Below are 26,905 nucleotides of genomic sequence, written 5' to 3' on the forward strand. Positions count from 1 at the left end.
TATATAAATATAGCGCGTAGCGTATAGGCAGGTTAAACCTATAGACGACATCTTAATTAATAAGGTTAATTTAGCACCTATTATTATATAAAGCATATAGGCGGACTTCGCCCTAGGGCGTATCCATCGCAATATATACCACAATACGTTTCTTCTCTCCCTCTATATTAGGCCCTAGTTGCAGTTAAGAGAGATACGTTACTAGGGCTTTAGGTTTTTCAAAGGCCGAGCTAACTTCTCTTTATTAGCCTACTTCTAGTATTCCTTACAGTAGCCGCCTATAGTCCTTTAACTCGCCTACGTAGCACTAGCGTCTAGGGGGTCCCCTAAGCTATCCGGCTTTTAGGTAATCTCCCTAGGAGTTTACTTAGAAAAGCGTCGCCCTTTTTAGGTTTTATTCCCTAAGCCTAAGTCTATAAAGCCTATGCTGCGACCGCGCTTCGTATATAATAATTTGCCGCTACCACTTATGCGATCTTCCGCGAGCTTTATAGTATCGAGCAATTACTCTATATAGCGGATTTTATTAAAGAGGTCTTTAGCGGTTCTTACCCGTTAAGCGAAGTTCTGGCGGAAGAGCTCGCCTTATAGGTAGGCTAGGAGATATAAGAACTAAAAGTCTACCTATTATTTAGGATTAATAAAAGGGGTATATAAGAAGAGGTCCTCTAAGCTACGTATATAGGCTAGGAAGATATTAAACCTCTAGTTCTCCTTTATAACAGCCGTATAGTACATTATAGCGTTATTAAAGCGTCTTACTATAGGGTTCCTAATCTAGTCTTAGACTATAGTTTTAAATTCGTCCTATAGTAAAGGACCCTTATCTTTAGTGCCTAACCAGCAATAAACTAGTTAGGCGATTATCTTCTCTTTTATAAGACCTTTAATAGCCTAGCGCGTGCGTTACTTATAGTTATAGTTAGCGTTATTAACCTTAAATCGGTTCTTAACTACGGCAATCCACCGGTTAAAATGCTGTTAAGTAGTACCGCTAATATCGGGTAGCAACTTCTTAACCAGGGCGTTAAGATTTAATCGGCGTATATATTCGCTATATAACTTATACTCTTTACTAGAGAGGCGACGGGAGGGCTTTATTAAATTAATAATGCTCTATAAGTTGGCTATTTTCTTAGCCAGCTTATCTAGCTCCTTTATATTAGCGGTATTAGATAGGACACTAGTAACCTTACTAAGCTCCTATTAAGCCTAGGTATATAAGTTAAACTAGTTTCTAGCGTTCGTAGATATCTAATCATTTTAAAATTTAGAAAATGGTTTAGATACCACTAGTGTACTTCTAGCGGTTTTATTTACACTAGATCCTAAGGCGTTCTACAGTTACATTGCTAGCGTATTACCGTTAGGTATAGGCGTTGGTTTTCTTTTTAGAGGCATTATAAAAAAATTAAACCGGCTATCCTCCTAAGGGGATTGGTAAGGATTTAAATATAAGGTAAGGATATAAATAGGGAGTCTAATAATAGAATAATGGGTATATTGTATAGACAGAGACGAATCCTTAAGGCAAAAAGGAGGAGTCTATATGCGAGGTAAGAAGGGTTTTCCCTAGGCACGTGTAGAGCACGTGCCTCACGGGCGAGTCACCCCTAGGTTGCCCTAGGGTCGCCTATACCTTACGGCTATATAACTATCTACTTAGGTTTTACCTAACACTCCTTTTCTAACTAAGCCCTATAGAAAAAAGCGTAAAGTAAAAGATCTAACCCTATTTAATAGTAAGGGATTACTAACTAAAAAGTTTTTTTTTAAAATATGGGAAATAAAGATTTAAGGCGTTTTTTGGAGGGATATAAAGTGCTTTAAGACCCTAATAGACGAAGTCCTCTATATATTAGACATGCTAATAGATAAGCTTATAACTATATTAAGCATAGCCTTAATATACTACGTATACATCTAAATAACTTAAGTAAATAGACCTTCTTTAATTAAAAGTTTATGTTTATATATATAAGGAAGTACTATAAGACTATAGATATAACCTAAGTAGCTAAAAATAAGCTAGATATCTTAAGCTAAGGTAAGCGTAACTACTAGTCCTAGAAAGCAGAGCTTAATAAGTTAATAATTAAAGTAAATAAGACTGAGGAATAAAAAGTAGATCTACTTAAAAAGAATATTTCCTCTAAGATAAAGGACCTGGCCCTTACCCTTAGCCGTAAAATTGGCGATGCTAATTATAAAGGCTAGAGTGAGTAGATGGATATATTTGCCTATAACCTATAGAATTATACCTACTATACTAAGCTAAATACCGCTAAGCTAAGTACCGCTAGCGGCTATTAACCTATATTATTATAGAATAACCTAATAGACCTTAACGCCGTTAAGTTCGGCAGTAGTAGTAATAGTCTCCCTAATAATATCTAAAGATATTATATGGATAATAGACTCTATATAGCGTGTGGTTAACCTAGCTACTAAAAAGATGCTTATAACCCCTAAAAAAACCTAAATCCCCTTTTAATGCTACCGTGCTAACCCCCTTTTAGCCGCGGCGGATTCTTTAATAGAGGGGATAGTAATTAAGGTAGTAGCCATAGATAAGGACATAGGTTTAGATATAAAGACCTACCCCTATAATTCCCTTCCCCAATATAGCCTTAGCTAATAGTCCCGTATATAAACTATAGATAAGTACTTTATGCTACTACTAATTATAAGACCGGCTGTATTATTGGTAAAGTACCTTTTAGTATATATACACCGTTAGAGACTAATACGTTAGAATATACTAGCTAAGACTATAGCCACTAGCTAAGCCCTATAATTCAGCCATTAAAAGGCTAACCCTTAAACTAAGTTGCCTCTAAGGGTTAGAACTATACAGGGAGGAGGATAAAAGGATTAGATCTATACTACTAGATTAGTTAAACCTTATTTTAAACTAGCTACTACTTAACCTTAAAATAGTAAATAGCGATAGAAATACTATCCTTATTTAGATCTACCTCTCCTTACCGCATAACCTACTCCTATAAGTTCTTATTAAAACAGTAAGCCTTATTAATACTAGTAGTATAGCACTAGTGTTTATAGATAAAGACTTGCTTATAAAAAAGTATAATATTATAGTAAAAAGACTCCTAGTCCTAAAACTACTCCGCCTTACTAATAGACTCCTATCCGGGTTTATTACCTACTACTTTATAGTAATAATAATAATTGGCCACTATATAGAATCTATGCTCTTCTACGTTATAAAGTTATTACCCTCTATACTAGTAATTCTTAAAATGCCCTAGCTTAAAAAGCATAACCTAAGGGCAGACTTAACCTTCACCACACATGCAACCTTACTAAAAGGTAGCGCCACACTTCAAAACTTACGCATACCCATCTTACTATCAAAAACAATAGATTTTCCAACTTTTAAGACTTAATTCCTACTGCCTAGCGAGCTAAAGGTGGATTTATTTGTCGTTTTACCCCCTTTCCCCTAACAGAAAATTCTTCTTAGGGGTGGTCCTAGCTTATAAGCGAGGCACGGACAGGAACACCAAAACTAAATACCAAAACCACGAAATATAGAGGCTAGATTTTCTATTACCTTTTAGCCTAATCTCCCCAGAAATCTTCTAGTAGGATTAGTAAGGAGAAAGGGTATAAGGGTAGTGAAAACTAGGAAACCCCCCTATAAGATACAAAATGCCAAGGCCTAATAGGTCTAAAAAAAACCTCCTACAGAAATAAGTGATGAAGATTCTACATCTACTTTTTCTCCCCCTTCTCCTTCTCCTGGCCCATTTAGAATAGGAGAAAAAAGAGAACGTCCTTAGTCTTCTCCTAAAAAAGAAAACCAAAAACCTGTAAAAAAGACAATAAAACCAACGACTACTACGGCTAGTACGCCTAGTATACCTTCCCATTCTTGTTCTCCAGAACAATATTTAAGCGAGGCTTTAGAGAACCTAATTAAGGCCTATAAAGGGATATAAGACAAGGAAAAAGAAAAACAAGTTGGACGTCTAATAGACTATACAGAAAGTATCCTAATAGGAGAAAACCCCTTTGCAAAAGAAGAAGAAGAAAAGGCAAAAGATGTCCTAAAAGGACTAGTTGAAGAAGTAAGAGCTCTCCGTAAGGAGGTAGCACCCTACTAAAAAAAACCTACGCAGAGAGGCTAAAGAAGAACCTCCCTACTTCGACCCCTCTACCCTTATCACTACCGTCTCTTACCCCTTCTACTTCTACTAGAAGTAAGAAAAAGCAGCTATAAGAAAGGAAGCTAGTTCTAATTACAGACGAAAAGGACTAACCTTTAGATACCTTCTCTATACGGAATAAAGTCAACTAACTATTTACATTAAAACTGTAAGTAGAAAAGCCAGTATTAGCGTCTATAGCTAGAACTAAAGGAAAACAAAATATTCTCCTTATAACTACAGAAGAGTATAATGTAGATTTCTTAGTCAAATATAAGGAAATCTGGTATAACTGCTTTACCTTTTAAAGAGAACAAAAACTAGAACTATGGGTTTAAATTATAGCCCACGGGGTTCCTACCCTACCTTTTCTAGGAGAAGGAGGCTCTAAGCTCCTAAAGGAAGAAATCGAGACCTTTAATCCTATAAGGATACAAGGGCTACCTAGATAAATCTTATTTAGTAAAAAAAGACACAATCTACAGACCAGATTTAGCTCTATAGCTTTTACTATAGAGAATAAAGAAAAAAGACAAGAAATCCTTAAGCAAAAAGAGATATTAATTGCAGGTACAGCTACTAAGGTAGTAAAATACCTCAAAGTCTCTCCTACTACGCAGTGTATAAGCTACTAAAAATTTGGCCATATAGGAGACAGGTGCTCTACTAGGGCCTANAGATACTGNGCNGCTGCACATTTATCTAAAGACCATTCNTGTTCTACCTGTATAATAACAGGCAAGCCTTACTAGCATACCACCCCTCTTTGCATTAATTGTAAAGAAAAACACTTTGCTAATAGTAAAGACTGCGAGACTCTAAAAGTAGCTAAACTAGTATGTAAAGAAGATTCTATAGAAGAATAAAACAGATAGGATTCTAGAAGGAGGCAACTCCTACTAGGCTTTTAAAAAGATATTAGAGAGCAAAAGGACAGAAATAAATTGCAAAAGGACAGGGACGGGTGTTAGGATTTTTTATAGTTTTTCCTACTGTTTCTTATTCCCTAGTAGTTGCAGGAACTTAGGGTTTACTAAGGAACTATAAACTACCAGAACATAGCTACTAGTATATATTAAGCTGCCTAGAAAGGATTTATGTATATAGAACTATAGCGCCATAGCCTAGAAGCTGTATGCGCAGTATTGTATATGGTATAATGTAATCGGGTTAAAATTTTTTTTTAAAAAAAGGGCAGACTTCCCCGCCTTAGAGCTTAAGTTTAACTTTAATTACTATACCTATAACTATCTCCCTTAGTATATTCCCAACTATAACTAAGTAGTACTATATAGACGCATTATATAGCTAACGCTTAAATACCGTCAGCTAATAGTAAAAGAGGTGCCTAATACTAGTGAGCTAATATACGCAGTAAACTAAGCAGAGATTCTGGAAGACTAGACTACCGCTTTATTCCCTAAAAAATAAACACTACTAGAACTATAAGTCCCCTATATATACCTACTTAACCTAGGTTAGCTAATAAGATACCTAACCCTAAGTTATTTACTATACGTATATATAACCACACGTATAATAGCTAAGGGCGTTATAGCTAAGACTAAAACTAGAGTAATTAAGACCTCCCCCCTATAACGCCTAATCTTATACCTATCTCCCGCGCGTACCGTATAGGGCCACCGCCTTATTTCCACCCCCTTAGGCTAACTAAGCTATGCTAGCCTAGCTATAGCACTAGAGAACTAAACACGCCCTAACCTAGACAACATTAGATGTACTTATACCGTTAATTTTACCTAGTTCTATAAATAAAAAGATATAAAGGTAATAAGGATCTATATAGCGGAGCTAGTAGAACTAGTTAAATAAGAAGAGCATTAATAGCTGCTTAAGGAGCTGCCTATAGGCCTAATAGAAGTACTAAACCGATTAGAAAGGTCTTTTCGCTGGCTAGTAGAAGGCAACTATATAATAGACAAAGCCCGTAAAGCGCTACCCCTTTATTTTTATAACTTTCTTAAAATAAACCTAAAAATAAAGTCTAAGTCTCTACGCCGAAAGATAGTTGATACTAATATTAAGAAATTTCTAAAAGGCAACTAGGATTAACCTGTAGAGACATTTTATAATGCTTACTAAAAGAGTTTCGCGAATATATTAAATACTTCCTCCCTAAGAATGTAGATAAGCTGCCCCCTTACTAACTATGGGACTATAAAATTAAGATTATACCTAGAAAGCAGGCCCTATATTATAAAAATAGACTACTTTTACCTACTAAACTTAGTTATATAAAGAAGTAGATTAATGAAATACTGGATAAGAGTTTTATCCGAGAATTAACCTTACTAGCTACCGAACTATTCCTCCTTACTATAAAACCTAGTAGCGGTATATAAATCTGCTATAACTACTAAGGCCTAAATATAGTTACTATTAAGAATTAGTATCTATTATTACTAGTCCGCGAGATACTTAATGTACTCTATAGTGCTAAGTACTTTACTAAGCTTAATATAATTGCTATATTTAACTAAATCCAGATTATAAAAGGCCATAAATGGCTTATAGCATTTATTACCCGGTTTGGGCTCTATAAAATATTAGTTATACTATTTAGTCTCTATAACGCACCCGCTATATTTTAAAACTATATTAACTATATTCTATATAACGCCCTTAATAACTACTATACTGTATATCTTAATAATATCCTTATCTTCTTAAAAACACGCGCTAAGTATATAAAATATATAAATAAAATTATCTAGAGACTTGGTAATGCTAAACTCCAAATTAATATTAATAAGTCTGAGTTTTATACTACCAAAATAAAATACTTTGGCTTAATTATCTCGACTAATAGTATAATTATAGACCCTAAAAAGGTACAGGCCTTATAGAAATAAAAGGACCCAACGTTAGTTAAGGAACTATAGCAATTTCTTAGCTTCGCAAACTTCTACTAATAATTTATCTAAGGGTATTCTAAGGTAGTTAAGCCTATAACTAGGCTACTAAAGAAGAGTATTAGCTGGTTATAGGGCCCTAACTAAACACAGGCGTTCCAGACCCTAAAAATAGCGTTTACTATAGCACCGGTTCTAGCGTATTATAACTATATAAAGAAGACTATAGTAGAGATAGATGCCTTAAACTAGGCTTTAGGTAGAGTACTCTATTAAGCTAATAAAAGTAATAAGCTTAAGCTAGTCGTATTCTTCTCTGCTAAGCACTTAGCCCCTAAATATAACTATAAAATATATAATAAGGAGCTTCTAGTAATTATTAAGGCACTAAAAGAATAGCGCCCCAAATTATAAGGAACTAAGTAGCCGTTTAAAATTATTACGGACTATAAGAACCTCTAGACCTTCATAATAACAAAATAATTAAACTAGCGCTAAGTCCGCTAGGCTAAGTTCCTTTCCTAATTTAACTTTATTAATACCTATAGGCCTAGCACTAAAGCCATAATCTTAAACGCTCTTAGCCGCCTCCTAGGCGTTGTACCTGCTAATGCTAATAATAAATATCTACAACACCAAGACCGCGTTGTCTTACTACTAAAGAAAGGTAATTTTATTATCCTAGAAGAGCTATTAAGCGAATCCTAAGACCAGAACATTAAAGACTTTATCGTAGTAATGGACCTAAAGCTTAAAAAAACCCTTAAGGAGCTTATTAAGAATGCCTATATAAAGAATAAACTTGCTAGGAATATATTAGCTACGCTATATAAACAGGAAGACTATAAAGTATACCGTTGGCCTAAGCAGATTAGGAAGCTGCTTCACTATAATAAATCCGAATATTTAATTATTAACGGCCTAATCTACTATAGGAATTAAGTATTTGTCCCTAATTTACCTAAACTCCGACTAGAAGTTATATACTACATATATAGTTCGGGCCGTATAGGCCACCTAGGCCGCGTTAAAACACTAAACCTCCTTAATTAAATATATTAGTAGCTAGGTATTTTATAGTTTATAGCTACCTTTATAAGAGACTGCGCTCTTTACTTCTGTATAAAGACCCTACACTTAGCACCGCCTAGTTTCCTAAAACTACTAGAACTATTAGTCCGCCTATAAACCGATATTTCTATTAATTACGTTATTAACTTACCTAAGTGCCTTTATAATGGCAAAATATATAAATATATTTTTGTTATTATTAACCACCTAATAAAAATAAGACACTTTATTTCTGTTACTAGCCTAAATACTAAGGAGCTTATTAAAGCATTTATTTACACTATCTATAAGTTACACGGCGCTTTAGATACTATTATTTCTAATAAAGGCTCTTTATTCATTTCTAACTTCTAATATTGCCTAAACTAGCGCCTAAAGGTAACCCTAAGCCCTAGCTCCGTATAGCACCCTAAAATAGATAGTTAAACTAAGATTATTAACGCAGTAATAAATAAGTACCTACGCGCCTTTATAAGCTTCACCTAAGATAACTAGGTAGATTAGCTTTCCCTTACTAAGTTTGCTATAAATAACTAGGTTAATAAAACTATGGGAATCTTACCGTTCTTTGCTAACTATAACTATAACCTATATCTAGGTATTAAACCAGTAGGCCCTTAGCTATTAGCCCTATCTATATATATAAAAAAGGAGTACCTATAAGCTAATACTATCGCTAACTACTTTAAGCGCATTCTAACCTAGCTTAAAGCCCTAGCTTATATCTCCTAGCGACGCTATAAAGATAACGCTAATATAAAATAAGATGAGGGTATAATATTTAAAAAGGATAATATAGTTATAGTTAGCCTTAAAAATATAAAGACTAACCAGCCTAAAAGGAAGTAGGATAATAACTAGGACGGACCCTAGCCCATCCTAGCTGCCTATAAAGGAGTAGTCATAATTAACCTCTTAGACTATATCTATGTTAATAAGTCTTTATATACTTTAAAAGTTTGCCTTTAGTTCCCTAAAGAGATCTCTGGTTAAGTATATATTAATAAAAAGGAACGTTATAATATTATAGGCAGGATAGCTAAAAGGGATAACGACGGCAATATTACGGACAAGTAGGAATTTAAAAAGATCCTTAATATACACAATAAATAAATAGACGAGCACGGCTTAATATATACTAGCGTCTATATATTGCTTAGCAGCATCCACGTTAGCAACGCACAATGCTAAGACCTCCTGCAATATTCGCGAATATTAAACGCAGTCACTACGTGGCTAATTCGCTTCCAATATCGCTAAACTTATTAATATTCATCGTATATTTATCATCCATTTGTTTAAGAATTATTTTATAACGCTATTACCGCTTATAACCAACTAGGAGATTCGTACGCGTGTATAATCTAAATAAGTAAACCTACTTAGACGACCTACCTCAACTACACCATTGTCTACAACCGCTACACCCTCCTCTATTAGTCCTATAATGCCGCCTAAGGCTAATATACGCGCCGCTGCCGTAAAAAAGCGCAAAATTGCTAAAGAGTAAAGGGAATAAGCCTAAGATAAAAGGGAGATTTAGAAGTATAAGGAAGAGCGTAAAGCCCGCCTAGTGGAGGAGGCTTACTAGTATAAATACCACCTAGCTTAAATAGCTTAATTATAGTTAGGCCTGGCCGCTTTAGCCTTATAGGCTACTACAACAGCTATTATAGCTAATGTCCTTAGTAAGCCTCTCCCTCCTAGTATAAAGTCGCTTAAACTCCGCCTTCTTAGCATTATAAAAAGGGATTACCTAAATATTTTTAAGGGTACCTTCGATCTAGTAAACCTCGCCTGTCTTTAAGTCTATACCACTTAAATTAAAATCACCGATAAGATATAGATTAAAAATAGTACTTTAGTTATAAAGAAGGCAAAGGTAAATAGGAAGCTATTTATAGATAAAGGCGTTTAGTTTAAAGGTTTTACTAACTATATAGTTATTACTGGCACCCTCTATATATGCCCGCTGGACCTTATTACTAGTATACTTCTCTAAATAAATATAATTTATACCTTATTAACCCAGTATATCTAGGTAGGTTGTATACTCGATTTAGCACTTAACTATTATACCTTTATAATAACTAATGGCTAACTAGAGCCCGCTAATTAGTAAATGCCAGCTTAGTATACAGCGCCATACTTTACAATATCTAGTACTATTAGCTTTGCCGCCTTAAAGAGACCCAGGTTAGATACCTCCTATACCTCTAATACCTGCCGCAAGTTTAATAGTAGAGGCTGTAACAATATAGCTTATAAATACCCGTATAAGTGCTTAAAGTGTAGTAAAGATTACACTATATTATCTAAAGCTTGCGCCTAGGAATAGCAAGGCAAACCTTACGAAGTAGGATCTAGCCTAACAATAATATTAACTTTAATTACACGCCTAGGACCTAGGCCTAATACGTTACTATTATTCCCTACCTTTATAGAGGCGAAGGCTCTCTACTACTCTCTATTACCCCTAAGGATCTTAGCGTAGTACTCCCTTCTATTTAACTACCTAGGCAATCTATTAGCCATCTTAGTAGGCATCTTAACCTATAGCTGCGAAATAGGAGCCAAATCTATCCCTACCCTAAGATCTTATAGAAACCATAACTCCTCTTAAGATAACCCCAACCTTATCTCTAAGAAGATAATATTAGACCTTAAAAAAGGACATATTAGAATCGCGATAGGGCCTATTATAGTCTTACCTTTTAGCCTAATACTAAAATTAAATAGAGGATACCGCCAAATTTACAATCTCTTCTTTTTACTAGTATCTTTAGTTAATAACGCAATCCTAGAAGAATATGGAGTACTAGTATACACTATAGTTACCACTATTTAAGCCCACGTTATTTCTACAGGTTGTAGATATCTACTACTTAAAAGAGATATTAAAGACGCGTTTTATATAGTCCCCCTATCTTATAGGGCAAGAACATTAATAGGCTTCTCCTAGGAAGGTATTACCTACTAGGAATACTAACTATCCTTTAATCTTTAAACTACGCCGCTTATATTTAACCTCTTCGCGGAAGGCCTATACTGGATACTCTATTTATAACTACTTTACGAGGTAGAACACTACCTAGATAACTTTATCTTTATTCTTACTAACCCAAATAACTTAGCGGCTATTACCTAGACTTATATCTCTATTACTAACTCCCTAGGTATCCTTTAAAATAGCTCTAAAGATATAGCAGGAACTGTTATTAAAGTTCTAGGATATACTATTAATATTATATAAATGCAGACGCGATTATTACTACAGAAACAATTATGTACTATTAAGAAAGTCACTACCACACTCTAATACGGCTTATTATTGTTCCTTTAAGCCTAGCAGCTTACGGGCTACCTTATATAGTGCGCCTACATAATTAGACTTAGTTAATCTTACTCTAGATCCCTTTAAATCTTTATTACTGCTTAGCTAGAGACTTTAGCAAATAAGTATAAACCTAGGCGATTTAGTACTAAGTTACGAAGTAACTTATATATCTAGCTTAACCTACTTACTATAAGTAATGGGGTATTATTTTTTAACAACGTTAAGCGTGCCCGCATTTATCTCTTTACTAACGCCTCTACCTAGTTTAGGTTTAGCGGCTTTTACTTTTTTAAGGAACTTAAATATAAGAATAACTGGTAGTAGTATACAGCCAACCTCCCTTAATCTTAGGCGTTTAGTATATTACCTAAGCCCAGTTAATAAGTAGACCATATTAATCCGAAAGAGATGTATGCTATTGCTTATGTATTTAATCTATAGTCTACTAACTAGTAGTATAGCGCGCTATCCATTTATACTAATAGTATAGTGGTTTACTAGGGCATTAAGAAGATTATTATCTATAGTATAGCAAACAAATCACTCTATAAGATTATGCTAGCTACTATAGCTTATAATATCACAATATCCGCGAAGTGGATCCTAGGTGATTTAAATGGCTTAGCTAATATACTATCTTAATTCCAGGCCGCGGCTATTTATTAGTTCTGCCCACACTAGGCCCTTAATTTATTACTACTAAAGCTAATAAGTTTTTAATAGGTGCCGTAAACCCGATAGACTACTTATAACCGCCTATAAACTTTAAAGATAATATTAACGCGCTATCTAACCTCTACGCGCTCCTTTTCTAAAACGGCCTTACGCTAGTAACCTATAGGAACTATTCCTTAGTAGTTAATAGCTAGGAGTTATACTACGCACTTAAAGGAGTCTTCCTCTACCCGGCTAAGCCGCGTAAACTAGGTAAATAGATTGCCCGCTACGTGTTTAGTACCTCCTAGCTACAGATAGGTAGGCTTAAGGCCGAAACCTTATAAGCCTATATTTCCGCAATCCGCTCGCGCTATATAGATTACGGCATCTTAATTACAGTATTTAAGGATCCTATAGTACACCGATTACTCGCCAGAGTAGCCGCTATTTCTCCCTTAGTAAAAAAGGACAAGCAACCTATTACTAGGGATATTTTAGCCTAGGTAATAATACACGGCCCATTGCTACCAGATGTTAACACTAATGCTATATTTACCCTCGCATTTGCTAGATTTCTACAGATAGGCGAGATTACGTATACTATGGCGGAGCTTAAGAACCGAACAACCTTTTTAGTAAAAAAGGCCACCCGATACAATATTACCTTTATACCTAGTAGGATAATATTCTACCTTAAATAGAGTAAAGCCGATAAGTAACACTAGGGCGTTAACGTCGCCATCGCGGTAGTAGGCGGCCTATTATACCTAGTCGCTGCTATAATAAAGCTGTTTAATAGGGACCCTTAACCCCTTAACTCTCCTTTATTTAGTCTTAATAGTAAACCCTTTGCCTCTCTAGGGGTTTATAAGATCCTTTCCTCCTATCTAATAGCTGCTAGGATTAACCTAAGCAGCCACCTAAACTACCCCTCCCGCTAGGGCGCTGCCTAGTTCGCTAAAGATTTAGGGTATTTATATTAGCAAATTCAGCAGCTAAGTTAGTAGTTATTAGAAGCCTTTCGCCTATATATTAAGACTAAAACCACTAACCTCTATCGCCTTAACTCTTACTTCTAGCGTAGTGTACCGCTCTTAGCGTAAGGATTACTAGGTAGTAGGTTAAGATATTAAAAGGGCCGCTAAGGCGCTAGTAGTAAGCAAGCTAATAGCGATTTTCTATACCGGGCATAGAAAATCCTAATTAGTTGGCTTATAACTTAGGGTTGGCAGAATATGGCAGAATACGACAATATAGCAGAATTTAGTAGAATGCGACAATGTGGCAGAATTTAGTAGAATGCGATAAGGTGGTAGAATTTAGTAGAATACGACAATATAGCAGAATATAGCAGAATGCGGTAATGTCTTGTTAGGTATAGAAGCTTTGCTTAGGAATATCTGGCTGCTTTAGGGCAAATCCTTAGCAGATTTAAGTGCTAGGAACTAGCAAAACTGTTAAGAACTAGCCCTAGAGCGACCTTATAGCCCTATACCTCCCAATTATATAAAAATTAAATATCCCCTTACATAACTGCGATAGATAAATACTAGTGTCTATATATTGCTTAGCAGTATCTACCTTAGCAATATATAATGCTAAGACCTCCTATAATATTCGCGAATATTAAACACAGTTACTACATAGCTAATTCGCTTTCCCTACCCGCCATCCCTTATACTTAGTATGCATTATATATAGATAGCGCTTTAAGGTAATTCTTTAGCAGGTGCTAGGAACTAGCAAACCTACTAAGAACCAGCCTTAGTGCGACTACTATAGTTAGATAGTCTTACAGCTATAGGCTTGCGGTTAGGGACATCTAGCCGCTTTAGGGCAAATCCTTAGCAGATTTAAGTGCTAGGAACTAGCAAAACTGCTAAGAACTAGCCCTAGAGCGAACTTATAGCCCTACGCCTCCTAATTATATAAAAATTAAATATCCCCTTACGTGACTGCGATAGATAGATTGTATTAAATGGAAGTATTATAATAAGGAAACCTAGGAACCTAAGAAATCCCTAAAAGGGTATAAGCGCGTATTACTAAAGTTTTATAAATAATACCCTAAAAAGCTAGGACCCCTAGACTGGGTATAAGATAAGGGAAAGTTACGCTAAAACTATAGCCGACCATAAAGATAATTTATAGTGGTTAAGATCTTATAGAACTTTAACCGCCGGTTAAAGTTATCTAATTAGTTAGTTTTTTACCAAAAAGTGTTATATAGTGGCAGTGTAGAGTTCTACTAACTTTATTTATTAAACTAACCAATTAGGATTTTCTATGCCCGGTATAGAAAATCGCTGTTAGCTCAGCTAGGGGCGGTAAGCAAAAGTAATATCTTTATAGTAAAAATAAGTTACTTATTTAGTTTAGGGACTAAACCTTCTAAGAAGGGGAGTATTGTTACGGCACTAACCTAACGCATACTGTTTTATACTGTCTTATACTATCTTATACTATTTTTTACTATTAGCTAGCCCACCACTAGCGCCTTAGTAGCTGGCCCTACTATTTATATATAATACCCCCTTTCACCTTCTTCTCCTCTTTATACCACAATGTAGTTATTTAGTCTACTTTATTGCAGCACCGTAATAACTGGAAATATATTAATCTAATTTTATAAGCCCTATAAGGAGCTAGTCTATAATTAAATATAAATAAATATAAATTCTATAAAATAGAAGTCCTATACTTTAGGTTTCTTATTTTTATAAATAGTATATAAATAGACTTAAAGAAAGTTAAAGTAATTATAAACTGGTAAGAACCTAAGAACGTTAAGGACGTAAGAGCCTTTATAGGATTTACTAATTTCTACTAATAGTTTATTAATAACTTCTATGCCCTAGTTTTACCCCTTATAGCTCTAACCTAAAAGGATAAAACCTTTATCTTTAATAAGGAATATAAGAATGCCTTTATCTATTCAAAGGTTATATTTATTACTACACCTATACTCTAATACTTTAATCTAAACTAACTAAGTGTTATAGAAGCTAACTTATCTAACTACGTTACTAAAGGTATCCTATTTTAATATAATAAGAATAGAGTATTACACTCTATAGTATACTTTTTAAAATAACTAAGCCTAATTAAATATAACTACGAAATCTATAATAAGGAATTATTAGCTATTATTAGATATTTTAAATAATAGCGACCTAAACTAGAAGGCGTTAGATTTCTAATTAAGGTCCTTAGCGACTATAAAAACCTATAGTACTTTATAACCATAAAATAGCTAAGCCACTATTAGGCCTACTAGTTAGAATACTTATCCCATTTCTAATTCTTAATTATATACCGCCTAGGTATTCAAGGCTAAGAGCTTAATACCCTAACTTAACGCTTATAAGATGCGCTAGCATTAGAAGAAGCGGATTTCTACTAAAAGTAGACCTTACTCTATTCTAAACTATTTAATCCTCCTACTAAAGACCTTATAGTGCACGTTCTTAAAATAATTAACGAATTAATTAAATAGATTATAGTTAATAAATACCTAAATAACAAGTTTATCTAAGAAACGCTTCAGCTAATATAAAATAGCATTAAACGCTCTAAAAGAATTTCTTTAAGTAAATATAAAGCCTGTGGGAACTGCTTATACTACTAAAACCGCCTAGTTATGCCTAACTATAACGATCTTAAGCTTAAGCTCCTTAAATACGTATATAACCTACTAGTAGCCAGCTACCTAAGCTAAAAAAACCCTAGAGCTACTTTAATAGGAGTATTACTAGCTAAATATATATAATATAATATAAAAGTATATTTCTAGCTGCTATATCTACTAATAAGTTAAAGCTTTATATAAGATATATAATAGTTTACTAAAGCTACTACCTATTCTAGACTAAAGATAGAAAGATATCTTAATTAACTTTATTATTAGCCTCCCTGTAAGTAAAGGCTGTATAAGTGTTGTAGTAGTTATAAACCGACTATCTAAGATAAGATACTTAATTGCCTACCCTAATATATTAACGCCTGCCGTTGCCTAACTATTCCTAAATTATATATGGAAACTCTATAGACTTCTTAATAATTATCTCTAATAGAGGTAGCTAGTTAATCTTTATATTTTAAAAGGAACTAACTACCTAACTCTATATTAAAGCACTACTATTTACTATATATTACCTAGAAACGGACAGTTAAATGGAACGTATAAATGCTATAATAAAATAGTATATTTAGATATATATATTATATCTATAGAATAACTAGATAGACTGGCTTATATTTACTAAGTTTATCATAAATAATTATATCTCGGAAACTATAAAGGTCTTCCCATTCCTAGCTAACTACGGCTAGCATCTATAAATAGGGTTTAAACCCTTTAGTAATGTTTTTTTACCCCGCTTATTACGCCTTATAAGTTATAAAAGTAAATAAATCTATATAGAAGATAGAGGAACTATAATAGTTCCTTACTAATAAAATAATATAGTCCTAATTTGTCTATAAAGCTATAGCGAATAAGAAATGAACCCTAGCACTAGCTTATTAAATTAGTAACTTTATCTAGCTAGATATAAGAAATCTAAATATAAAATAACTTATTAAGAAGCTTAATTAGAAGAACGCTAGCCCTTATAAGGTTGAGAAGGTTATTTCCTCTTAAGCCTGCTAATTAAAGCTCCCTAATACGGTTAAAATCCACCCTATTACCCCTATATTAGACGCCCTGCCTAAATAGATATAAGACCCTCCCCTACTAGTTAAAGTTACTGTTATAAGATACCCCCGTAATACCTTATATATATCTACCTATTTCCACTAACTTAGTAACTAGAGACTAACTATAAGATAGCAATCTAATAGCAATCTATAGTAATCCGACGGTAATCTATTACATTCTGCTATATTTCTCTAAGTTTTACTAAGTTCTACTAGGACTACTACCTAAATTCTATTCTACTCTATATACGTATTAACTAAGCAACTAAGTCTACAATATATACCCTTTTTCCCTATTTTCCTTACCTTCTTTCCTTATATAACGTCTTAATCTTATTACAGTTTATATACATAGCTTAATAATATCTACTTTGCTATATATTATCGTCGCTTATACTTACTCCGTGACACTTATTATATAACGTTAAAATAATTAACTATAGATATACTCTAGAAGTAGGTAAAAAAGTCCTCTATTGCCGGCGCTATAGCTATAGCTCCTATTAAGCAACTCTAGGAGGCCGCCAAGAGGGTAGTAAAAAAAGCTGCTCTACTAAAAGGACATATAAAAAGGGCAGGAGGACGATAACATAAGCAACCTAAGCGATAAAGAGCTTTTAGATAAGGAAGTTGAGTTAATTAGCAATATTTAGGAACTAACTCAGTAGTTAATTAAACCCTAAAATATTAAAAATCGACTTTATATAGATTCTATATATATTTATGGCTCTATATAAGGGGTATTTTATCCCTTACTTAGGTGCATCGCCTAAGGACCGCTTAGGGGTAGCCAAAGCCTAGTCTTTAGCTAGGCTTAGCACCTCCTTATAAGTACCTTAGGCTTACAGCCCTTCCCTTCTCATCGGTTTCGTCTTTATACTTAGGCTATTGCCTACCCTTATTACTATATCGTCCTCTTCTATTAACTCTCCTATAACTTATACTCAGCTTATTTACTCCCTACTATATACCTAAGCAATATACCTTATACTCTAAGACTTCTTACTAATAATACGATGACTTATAATGGCTTTTAATAGTTACTTACTACTAAATTAGCATTTTTACAAATTTTGATTTTTAAAGCGGTTATAACCTAGGTAGCGGTCAAAAACCCATTAACTACGTTAGGTGTTTTTAGTAGTAGCCTTAGTGGCCTTCTGTAGTATTTTATTAGTATTGCAGATTTAGTAAGGCTTGCTAATAAAATCACGCTAGCTAGGGTGTCTGCAGTATACTAACTTAGGTAGGAGCGCCTAAAGCGCCTAATATAAAAAGTCTCTTCTACTATATAAAGGGATAGCAACCTCCCACTGCTGTAAATTCGTTATTTCCGTAATATACTGGCTTATATAAGATTCTAGCTTATATTACTCGTTCTTATTTATACTTGTAATATATAAGGGGAGCATTAAAGCTAAGTTACTAGTAATAGCAGTCTAAGAGCCTAACTAAGAAAATAAGCACCTAATATTAATTAAGGAATATAGCTAATGTAAGCGTCTTTATAAACTACTTTTCTAAACCTCTATTAGACGTGGTACTATTCGGAGTATTAATGCTGGAAGATATTAGGTAGGTTATGGTCCACTTAAAAAGGGTTCTAAACCGTTCCATTCCTACGGAGTCTAGTATAGCGCTATAGTAATAATGGCATCTTCTAACTTGTATTTACATTATAAATCTAAAGTCTAGATATTCCTGTTGTCTATTAATAAAAGTCTATAGATTTTTAGAAAAAAGCATATCTAAAGCGTCGAGCGACATAAACACTAGCCGCACAGCTCCTTTAAAAAACCAGTAATATTAAGGCACTTTAGACGCACCTTGGCAGGGACTGCCCTAGGGGTAACTATATAGTAGGTCTTAAGAGAGATAGCTGCATAAAGCTTTATTTTCTTACTCCTTATTAATTAAATGCTCGCTTTATAATATTATTATTTATATTTAGTTCTATATATAAGTCTTAGGCTATAGGGAATTATATATAGACGTGCCAGTACGTAAAAAATTAATGTCAAAACTAAGAAATAATTTAATGTAGTAAAAACCTGCCTAATTTATTTTAAGATCTTTTTGATAAGGAGATAGTAAATAGATCGAATATTAATTTTCCTGCTATTAGCCCTAATAACCTTTATTATATCTCGGTTTATAAAGTTAGGGCTAGCCTATATATCTTAGAATATGGTGCTAAATTATATACTATATCCCTCCTAGATCCTAATACTTAATAAATACAGCATACCGCTTAGAAGACCCTAATTTACTTACAGACCTTAATACGAGTGCTGTTAGCCCCTATAGCTATAGCTTTAGTGCGTGAACTATTAACTATATTAGCTTTTCTAGCGGTGGAGGCTAGTTTATCCGATATAGTAATTATACAGTTTAATTATTTATAATAGGCACTTTTCCTAAAAAGTTCTATAAAACTGCTCGGCTATATAATAAACGTAAAACTAGTTATTACCCTAATAATTAAATATTAAATACGACTTTTTTAGCGCTAGAGATATATTTCTAATTTGGCATTAAGACGGCTTAATAACATAGTATAATATACCTAAGATACTAGTTAATAGTATTAACTTCTATAGCTTATAGGGCCTAGTTTTAGGGAAAGCTACAATACTTTATCCTTAGGATTTGCGGTTCTTTTTTTTACAGAATTTAAGAGTAAATATTAGATAAGTTTAAGTTATTTATGGAATATCTAGCTAAATAGGTGCCTAACGGATTTAGTTATATAGGAGGTTCTAAAGGAAATGGTGCCTATATTTTATAAGGCAGCTATTCTAGTTAATACACCTCCTCCTTTAGCAGTATTAAGTAAAAAGCTAGGGCTAAAGCCTCTAACACCGTCTCTACCTTAGTAGTAAAAGCCTGCGTTATTTCTAAAACTAGCGTCTCCCTTAATTTAACTAAGTTCCCTAGTATCTAGACCTACTTTTACTGCCAGTATATCTAAACCTAGGAATTCCTTTAAACCCCCTAAAAACCCCTCTATAGAGAAAGCTAATAAACCTAACTAGTCTAACGTTAAACTAGAATATAGAGCCCTCCTAGAAAAAACCTTTTATAACTTAAAGCCTTTTAAAGGCATAGGCTATATAGCTAGGGAAACGGTTATAAATTTTTTTTAAATCCTTAGAGAAGGTCTAACCTTAGATTAATTAGCTAAGATTTAGAACCAAGCTAATAGTAATAAGGGTAGTTAGCTTAACCTATCTAAATTTATATATGCCTATAAAATAATAATAGACTTTAAAAGATAGAAGGAGAAGTAAATAATAAAAAGTAAAAGTAAAATAGTTAATAATCTAATTAATCTAAAGCCTAATAAAGGACCTTTAAATAATCCACCTCTAGCGTATATACGTTTGGCTGCTATATAACTATAAACTATATCTAAGTAAATATTATATATTATATCTCAGAGGATTAATATACCACTTATATGCAGCCTATATTGCAGTATAATTATTAATATCGCACATTACTACTCCATATATAAAAATAGTAAATTTAATATATATAAACCTTACCAGCTTTAGGGATAATCTTATTCTAGGCATTACAGACTTTAATTTATTAAAATTAAGCTTAATAATAATCTAATAAACCAAATAAATAATATAAGCCTAAATAACTAAAAACCTAACCTAGATAACTTAGTTATAAACACTAAAAGCAGGCGCTAAGGCGATAATAAGCAACTTAAAGATTTGCTAATAGCCGCTATTATTATTAAAAAACTAAATATAAAATAGGAAGACGTTATAGACCTTAAAGCAGCTAATAAAGATCTATAAGAAGCTATTATTTTACTAATTAAGTTTTTATAGCTGTTTATTAGGGAAAGGAAGGTAAAAAGTGGGATATTATTATATAGACCGCCTGGAACGGGGAAGAGTTTTCTAGTAAAGGTAATTATAACTAAAGTAGATTTAACGCTATTTAGTATTTTAAGTAGTAATATAACGGCTTATATAAATGCCTCTAAACTAAAGCTTATAAATTGCTATCTAATAAAAATACTAAGCTAAGGAGAAGGAAAGGGGGTTGCTAGGGCTAGTATAAACCAATAAGTAGCGCGAGCCGCCAAGGCGTTAGTAGTAGGCGAGCTAATAGTAAAAAATAGTACTAGATAATATGGGATAATATAAGATAATATAATAGGTAGCAGAATTTAGCAGGTAACGCGCTCTAGCACTATTATATTACCCTCCCCCCCTCCTAAAAAAGCCTACCCTTAGGTGTTATCTAAGCTCTTTATTATTGTTTAAATTATTATAGTTATCTAACCCTTCTTCCTAGTATTTAATCTAGTTATTTAATTTATATAGTAGTCTAGGGAGGTTAGGGTAGGCATATAAAAGACCCGTAGCTTATAGGGAGAGTACTTAAAATTAGATACGGGGTACTATTTTAGGTCTTTATTATGGCCTACCTAGCTTATATATACCACCCTGGCGCATCTCACTATAAGTGCCTTATTAGCGCTACTAATTATTTAAAGAACGCCGTCTATCTTACTAGGTAAAATAGGGTTAGTCTCTAACGGATTAGCACGCTTAGAAAGACGCCTATATTAAAATCAAATAAAGCCTTTTAAATTAAGCGATTGTAAGGGATTTTGCCTATATACTAATTTCTATAGAGGACTAATTAAGCGATCGTTGTTACGGACGCTTTAAGTACAATATTATAACTACTTAGGGAAGAGTTGGAAGAAGCTAGTTAGTTAATTTAGGCACGGTCTAAAATAGAGCCGGTAGAGCTATATAATAAGGAATAATAATCAAGGTTATATAACGTTATACGTAGTATACGCAGTGTACAGAGAGAATGTACGTACAATATATATAATATATATATTACGTATAAGAAGGATTTTATAGGAGTACGGTTGTATATTTAAGGACCCTTAGTCCCTACCTAGATAGTTTCTTCCTTATAGTAATTCTTAGAATATAATTAGAGTTAATCTATTAAGCAACCACTCCACTAGTTATTATTATATTATTAACTTTAATTTATATTACCTATATACCTAGCCTATTAATAAGCCTATTATAGTACTTGCTATAAGGTTCTGTTATATAATTACTACCTAGTTACGGTATTAAATATAGAAAGTTAAACAACATGCTACTAAAAGCAGCTACTATAACGCTATTAACAGCGGCAACTACTTTAAGGTTAGGAGGTAACACTAGTATAGTAGATACTAACTCGCAGTAACCTATAACGGTTAAATAATTATAAAAGATAGTTAACTAATTAACGGAAAATAATATAACGTTAGAAAATAGGATTAATAGGATAGGAGTAGTAAAAATTAAGTTACTATTAATCAAGAGATACTTAGGAGAAAGATTAAAGCTTAAGGGATTTCTTATATAAATGCACTTTAAAGTTATATAAGAAGAAGCGAAGCTGCTAATACCTATAGATCGAATAGTATATACGGGACTATTCCCATTAGAAAGGGCACTTAAGTAGTTTAAGCCTTACCTTATAGAAATACAAGTAAACGGAATAACAACTACTAACTAGGAGGTGCGGTTTACGTTTATAAGCTAGGAAGGGTTTATAAAGCGGCTTATATAAATATTTAGAGACCCAAAGGCAGTAACTACGGCAAAAAAAACTCTAAAATATTACGTAATAAACCTTAGCAATTAAGTATATAATATAGTTCCAGATATTGGCTATATAAGTTAAATAGAATAATAAGGCGCTTATAGTATAGTATAAGTAGGGACTTAAGGCTAAAATCTAGGATATAATTATCTTAATAGAAGATGCGGATACCCTATAGGAATTAATAGATTAAGTAATTAAGATTAGTAATTAGATTTACTAAAGGGAACAGGCTAAGAGAGGTTAGGATAGAGTTCTATAGTTATATAAGGCGTAGAGTACATAATAACCAAAGCTAAATTAGATATCGTGGTATAGCGTAAAGCTAATAGACCTAAGTAGTACTAAAGAAGCCCATAAGAGATGGAGTAAGAAACTATAAAAACCTAAAGGTTAAGGATCTAGTAATTATAGGACTAAGGAGTAGAGGCTAAACCAGGGATCTTAGTAGTAGAAGACGTTTAGGCAGACTCTATAGTAAAGTTAGTGGTTTAAAGATAGAGCTTATATAAATTACGGAAAATAAGGTTACTTTGTAAGGGATTATAAAGATAGTTAGAGTTATTATATAATAAAGGGAACTAGATTAATAGAAGACACATACGTATAAAGGGATAATAGTGTACTGCAAGGAATAAAGGAATATTCAATTAGAAGTTTTACGTTTTATTATAATAACGTATACTAAATTTATAAAGACGCTAAGTACGGCGTAAGCTATTAGCTATAGGAGCTAAAATCCTTAAAATATAGGGGAACTAATAAACTATTACGTAGATCAGACATTAAAGATAATAAGTTTAACGTAGGCGAAACATTTATAGACGACAAGGTAATAAGGGCAGCTTACTAGAAGCGTATAACCCTTAAAGAAGTTATATTAGAAGCAGAGACTAAGACCGCTATAGAGTAAGGTTTAGTAACGGGTATTATAATACCGTTAGATATAGTATCTATTGTTTTATAAGATAAAAGGAAGAGTATCTTACGGAGATTAAGCAAGCAGACGACTGCTAGTGCTAATTTATTACTTAATAAAGGCAAAAGGCCGAAGGCTTAAGGTTCTTAAGATGAAATAAGAGACGACTAAGATTCTTAAGATAAGATAAGGTATACCTAAGGACCTATAATAGATAAAAACCGATAGAGTAGGGCAATAGCTTAGTTTAAAGATATATAAATAAGCTTGGGACAGAGTTTCCTATAGGCATAAGATTCTTAAGAAGAGATAAGTAAGATTTAAGACTCTTAAGATAGGATAAGAATACCTAAGCCTAGTTAGACTAAGGTAGGAGTAAAGCTTAAGATAGAAGCAAGCTTAGAATTAAGAATCCTATAGAACTAAGACTTTGAGACATAAATAAGGACTATTAACAAGATTAAGAAGTAAGAAGGCTTTAAGGATCTACTTATAAGACGCGAAAAGAAAGAAACCATAGAGGAATTTAGAGCAAGAATTACCTTATAGCAAGATTAGAAACTAAATAAAAGATTTAGTATACTAAGCCGTATAAGGGATAGAGCACCCATATAAAGAATTACTAATAGGCCTAGGATAGGTATATTATAAGCTAAATAGCTTACTAAACTGGAATAAGAAGAGGATCTAGGGATTTTAACTAGATTTAAGGAATGATATATAAAGGGCTATTACAATATAGTAATAAAAGGTTACTTCCTTACGGACAAGCCGTATACACTTAAGGGGTTATACTAAAAGTGGTATAGACAACGATATAACAACGAGTAGGAAGATTTCTATATATAGTTAGATAAAAAAAGTTGTCTAAAACCACCCAATTATAGAGAAGGCCATAAGTTATATTAAAGGAGCCTTAATTATAACATTAAAGGATTTAGAGGAGTAATTAGAGGACTAGAGGAGCGAAAGGCAAATTTTAGTATCTGCAAATAAAGTCGTAACACTTAGATTAATATAAGAACGGTTTAAACTTAAGGATAAAGACGAACTAAGAGTTAACCTAAAACACTAAGTATATTACATATTAGTATAGATTGCGTATGTAAATAATATATATAATATATATAGAGCACTAAAAGATAAAAACCGGAAGTACCTAATAAGGATATATTAGGCACTAGATAAGGCAAAGTACAAAAACGCTAAGTATATATAGTAGTAAGTTCTTTAATTAACGTCTGATACGGATCCTATCTAGGCCCACGCAGACTACTCCGTACACAAGGGAAACTTATAAATTGACAAGAAGAAAACCCTTGTTGATGTAGGGGACGGAAAAACCCTATGAGCCACCTCAGTAGGATGAAAAACCCCTGTTTTGCCATGTCCGTCCGTAGCGGCGGCCCTGCGGGCCAACGGCTACGTCCTGTCCTCCTTAGATGTTCGAACTCCTTGGGAACCACTGCTTCCTTCTCTAGCTTATCCAAAGCTAAGGTTCACTACGTCCTAGCTAGGCCTTGCTATTCGATTGCTGTACTGTTGTTTCCCATATCTTGACCACCCCCTGTGTACTATCTCTTGTTGACCATTGCCATATACGCCTTGCCTCCCCCCCCCCCTAAGGCCTATCGAAGGCGTAAGGGGGATTCATCCGTTCTACCATTCTAATACTAAAAACAAAAGCGGGATGTGTGTGTGTGTGTATCTGGGTATCGCTAAGTATATATATAGTTAGCACCTAGTAGAAGTATAAAGCCTAGGGGACTTAATACTTTATCTAGGAAGATTCCTTACGGAAGAATACCTAGATAGATAATAGTAATAGGAATGCCTAGAGAATACGTGTCTATAGTATATTAAAGATAAAAAGTAAACTAAGTATTAGCTAAAGATGGACTAAGTATAAATAGGATTAAGCAGCTAATAATTAGGAAAAGTAGAGGCCTATAGGACTAGAGGGAACTAGTAGTAGAGCCTTAAACCCTTAAAGGAATTTAAGGATAACACTTAAACCTATAAGTTAAGTAGTAAGATTAATAGTTTAAAGCATTAATAGATAGTAGAGCAATAAGGAACTATATATTACTAATAGCAGTTAAAAGAATGGGATTACCGTATAGGAAAAAGGAGTACTTTTACCTATTAGTAATAATTTTAGGAGACCCGATAGCCTATAGAGGAGGCATTATTAATCTTAAAACAGGACCTATTTAACTAACTATTAAAGGGAGATAAATTAAGATGTCTTTTAATATATTACTATTGGGGAATAATAAGGCAGTATTAGAAATGCCTTAGTTACAGGAATATAATCTAAAGATTAATTAGATTATAGGTTAAGTTAATATTAGGGATACTTAATGGCGTAAGATATAATAATAAACCAAGTTAGTATAGTACTAAGTAGGAGCAACCTATAAAGAAACAGAAAAAGGACTAAGGTACGTACTAAAGAGATACTATAAGTATAGCAAAAGACTATAGTCACCAGAAAGTAAAAAGCTATTAAAATATATAATATGGGATTATAAAATAGAATTAAAACTAAGAATAAGTTTAAGGTTCTTTCCAATTTATAAACTTACTAAAGAAGAGGGTAGAGCGTTAAAAGAGTTTATCTAGGAAAACTTATAAAAGGGATATATTAGACTATCGCAGTTATTAGCGGGTTATCCAGTACTGTTTATACTAAAGAAGAATAGCAAACTAAGGCTGTGTATTAACTATAGATAGTTAAATAGCATTACTAAAAAGAATAGGTATTCTTTACCCTTAATTAGCGAAATCTAAGATAGGATAGGCAACGTATAAATCTTTACAAAGATAGATCTAAGATAGGCGTACCATTAAATTAGGATTAAGGAAGGCGATAAATAAAAGGCAGCCTTTAGGTTAAAGGAAGGACTATATAAACTATTAGTTATATAATTTAGGCTTATAAACGTACTAGCGACGTTCTAGAAGCGTATTAATAATATATTAGGAGAACACTTAGATAAATTTGTTATGGTATATCTTAATAATATTATTATCTACTTAATAACTAAGGGAGAGTACGGAGAACATATTAAATGGGTTTTAAAGAGACTATAAAAAGAATAGATGCTAGTAGCAATTAAGAAATACGAGTTCTTTACTAGGAAGACCAATTTCGTTAGATTTATTATTAAACTAGGCTATAGTAAATTGGCAAAAACTAGAGAACGTTATATAGTTAAGATTATTTTTAGGGTTTTGCAATTACTGCAGAAGGTTTATAGCGTAATGGTTAAAGGATATTAAACTATTTACGCAACTAACAAAGAAAGAAGAACTATGGGTATAGGGAGAAGAGTAAAAAGAGTTATTTAAAAAAGTTAAGGAATTATTTACCTAGGAGCTAGTTCTTAAAATCTATTAACTAGGACTAGAGATGGTTGTAAAAATAAATACATTAGACTATATACTAAGGGCGTGCTTTATGCAAAAATATTAGGATAAATAGCACCTAGTAATATACTATAGTTAGAAGATAATACTACTAAAG

The sequence above is a fragment of the Cenococcum geophilum genome (genome assembly GCF_001692895.1).
Source record: "Cenococcum geophilum 1.58 unplaced genomic scaffold K441scaffold_4, whole genome shotgun sequence".
NCBI lineage: Eukaryota > Fungi > Ascomycota > Dothideomycetes > Gloniales > Gloniaceae > Cenococcum > Cenococcum geophilum.